Source organism: Hemitrygon akajei, unplaced genomic scaffold (assembly GCF_048418815.1).
Source record: "Hemitrygon akajei unplaced genomic scaffold, sHemAka1.3 Scf000160, whole genome shotgun sequence".
Classification (NCBI taxonomy): Eukaryota; Metazoa; Chordata; class Chondrichthyes; order Myliobatiformes; family Dasyatidae; genus Hemitrygon; species Hemitrygon akajei.
The window spans coordinates 621930-625876 of NW_027332046.1; the positions used below are offsets into that span (position 1 = coordinate 621930).

The following is a 3947-nucleotide window of genomic DNA, read 5'->3' on the forward strand; positions in this document are numbered from 1 at the left end:
TCTTCAGTTTCTCACAGCAAATAGCCACAATTCGATCGACGGTGAAAGAGACAGTCAGCCAGACAGAGGCCGCGGTGCTCGCAGAAATCAGCCATCTAGCAATACTGCACACGGGAGTGATGAACAGGAATGATTGTGGAAAATAAATCCAAGCAGTCCACATCAGCAGCTGTTGCGATATAACGACCAGGAGATCGGCCGCTGCCATTCCCACCAGGTAGCGAGTTACTCATTTGGAGAGACCGCTCTTTCCCCGGGACAAGATCACAATCGCCACCAGGTTCGCTGCAAGAGAGAGGGGAAATAGCAAATTGAGAAAATACTGAACAGAACCCAAAGCAGCAGTTTTCGGGGATCGTGAAATACTTCCACTGTTTTGCTGCATGTAGCGGTAGAAGGGTGAAGAGAGAGTCAAGATCTGGCTGAGTTTACACATTAAAATAAAGTCAAATGATTTGAATTCGGATTCCCTTCTGATGACCAAAATGTGAAAAGGCAGCCAGAAGATAAAACCAGGTAACCGCAGAGTCAGTACTTTTTGGAACATTTTCTGCCGGCGTCATCCGCCTCTGATATGAATGAAATGAATAAAACTCGACGCTGATGGCGGGATTCTTGCATTAGGCAATCACCAACTTCCATGCGACTCTCTGTCAGCGACAGAACAGGACACAACAGAAGCAGCAAATCCCGGAACCACTCATCCAGATAAAATAAAACATGTGGGAAAGATGTTAACGTGTATTTTCTTTGATCTGTTTCAGAGACCCCCCCATGACACGACTATCTCTTTCTCATTATCAGAGTCGTCATGGCCTATTGAATAAGCATCCCACATTATGGTAGTCATGGACATTATCCGGACCCATGTTGTAAGCAGAAAGCGCACCTTCAAGCTGCTGCTCTTTGGTCCAGTTTGGAAACTTTTGTTTAATGGCTCCAAACATTCCTACCACATGTCTCTGTTCCTTGCATAAGATGTTCTCTGCTGTCATAAGATCCACGAAGTGAATGCCAGCGTTTGTCAACCTGGATGGGACCAAATGCATTCCCATGGTCACCGCAGCCATTTACCAAGGCATTGCCTACTCGAGATTCAAGGGATGCTATAGCACCAATGGGGGCTGGATCGATTTGGTGGGCATGGGCAACTTGGTAAATCGAAGACTTGCAACGATTTGCCCTCTGAAGATCATTCTCCATCATCTTTTGGGAAGCTGCAACAGCACTGGACCCTAGGCCGTCCTGGTTTGCAGTGACCTGGGAAGCGCCTGTTTTGTCAACCCTTGTAATGTCTCCGTACCTACAAAGTCTTGAAATAGTTCTGTTACTGGTAGCTACAGAAGGTAGAATGGTGTTCTGATAAAATGTTGGATGATGACACCTTTACAAGCTCACACAGATGCGTGGGGTAATTACATCTGTACTTCTGCCTCTTGAGTAAAGCCTCACAAGCCAAAGTCCCAACATCTACCAGTCACACTCAAGCACAACTACACAAGCTGTTTTCTATACTGCTGCTTTCTCTTTCTCTACATGCCGTTTGGGGCTTTGTGCTTCCAGCATTTCCCGTGTTTGTTTCCTGTCCCAACATTTGCCACCTCGCTGACTTTACAGCAGATCTTTGACAGAGGCAGCAGTCACAGCGTAGTCGGACACAGCAAAACAGATATACTCAAAAACGAGGAAAACTGCAGATGCTGGAAATTCAAGGAAAACACACAAAATGCTGGTGGAACGCAGCAGGCGAGGCAGCATCTATAGGAAGAAGTACAATCGACGTTTCGGGCCGTCTTCTTCCTAAAGATGCTGCCTGGCCTGCTGCGTTCCACCAGCATTTTGTGTGTGTTGTTACACAGATATACCTGAAGCCTCCAACTGAATATCCATCACAGGGAAGCCGGGGAGAGGAATTCAACGTCCAGCAACAGAGTCGGTAGCGCAGTCAGGTGTCTGTAGCGGTGTCAGATGTGGACAGTAGAATACATTTCACAGTATTGATAGTTATGAATGACCACGTCGGTTTTGTTAATTGATCGGTAACGACGTCATTGCGTTGTTCAACAACTGCTTCACTTTCTGTCACACCGCACACAATTACTAAAAATCCTCAAGGTTCATGGTGCAACATGATGCTCCTCACATTTGCTGAATCGTTACCTTTACTCGTACCTTACACAACAGCTCACATACCAATGCAGACAATCAATTTGTATCATCTCAGTTTAAACACAATATTTGCAAATGCAGTGTAACTGCTTCGAGACCAAAAGCACAGAGACCAGAACATCACATTATTGAGCACAAACCCCTGGAAGAAATCTGCTTGTCCCACTGAGGTCCTCCGATGTTGGCGGATTTGCTGAATTCTCACAGCGGTTTCGTGTTATTTCCAGGTTTCAGATTCCACAGTCGCTGGCTGCGATTCCATTCCTAGAATGCCGAACACTTGGACTGGACATATGGCAATGGAAACCAGCGACAGAAACCATCACTACATTGATATTCAACTTCAATTCCCACCAACGGCAGCTGATATGGCGGATTACCGGGAATTCCAGAGACCGAAATAAAAGGATAGTAAACTTCTCCTATCCGCAAGAGGACTGGATAACCCATTCGGTGATAATCTGCCAATTGTGTTGCTCCTGAATTCACAGATACGTCAGAAACTCTGAGCTAATGTATTCAAAACGGCGCTGATTTATACAAAGCGCAGTAACCGGATCTCCAGAGATCCGGTTACTGCGCTGACTGACTGACCTCAGTCACTTAAACAAACATGGTATTTCAACACCTATCCAATGGAGAAAAGATGTAAATATTGGACCGAATGAAGATAAGTACTTATAAATTCCTACGCATTACCTCAGCGGTGACTCATCCAGTGAAAAGAATGTCGGAGCTCTAATGACAAAGACCCGAAATAGCCACATTTACAGATTTCAGTCTTTTGATCACTAATTATCCATTTGTAAGCACAGTTCAACGACACGTCCGATCCCTAACTTCTGTCCCTGCGGTTTTCTATTTTCAGCATCATCCTGCCCCCCTCCCCACACACTCACACTCACGCACACACACACACACACACACACACACACTCACACACACACACACACACACACACACACACACACACACACACACACACACACACACACACGTGATGGCAGTGGTCTGACGACCACGATGCTGATGTAGAAAACATGAGATCACCAGCAGATTCTGGAAATCCAAGGCACCACACACAATGTGTTGACAAAGCTCTGCGGAGTTCCTCAAGTATTTTTAGATGTTGCTGATGTAATAGGCGTTTTAGAGCATCTCAAACCTGTTAGAGGTCAAACGAAAATTACGAAGAAATGCTTCCATCTGCAAAGGAAATATTAAATATTGAATATTAAAAATCGGTCTCTAAATTGGGAGATTTAGATAGGATGGTCAATAACAGGATAGCTAAAAGTGAATGAAAGAAAGACAAGCGTCGCATGCAATGTTATATATGTGTCAAAGAAAGAGAGAGTCAGGCCGACAGATTGACAATGATATATTGTGCAACAGCCGATTTAGGCAGCCGTCTCCCTCACTGACCCAGTTTCACTGACACAGATCACAGAGACAGCGACAGCTCATCAGTTCCACAGTTTCAGACAACAGAGAAATTCAGACTCAGTCCCACACTGAACCCAAGTCCGAAACACAGATTACCAATACAACGGTTTACACTCGACCAGAGATGGTCAATACTTACATTGAATTCTGTACGAGTATTGAACAGTTAGGGACACAGGCCATGTCTCCAGATCCTCACCCACGGGGCTGGCAGAGTCAGTGTGGGCTCAAGATTGGACAAACAGATGCAACATTGGGAACTGATGAATTTGATATTGGAAGAACTTAAAAAGGTTTGGATAAGCACATGGGGTTCTTGATAATATGCCTGG

General features: G+C 45.1%; 1 pseudogene; it reads right to left on the minus strand.

The window, feature by feature from the left end:
• Nucleotides 1-809: 809 nt before the first annotated feature.
• LOC140724090 (lysozyme g-like) lies at nucleotides 810-2619 on the minus strand (annotated as a pseudogene).
• Between the last annotated feature and the right edge of the window lie 1328 nt (nucleotides 2620-3947).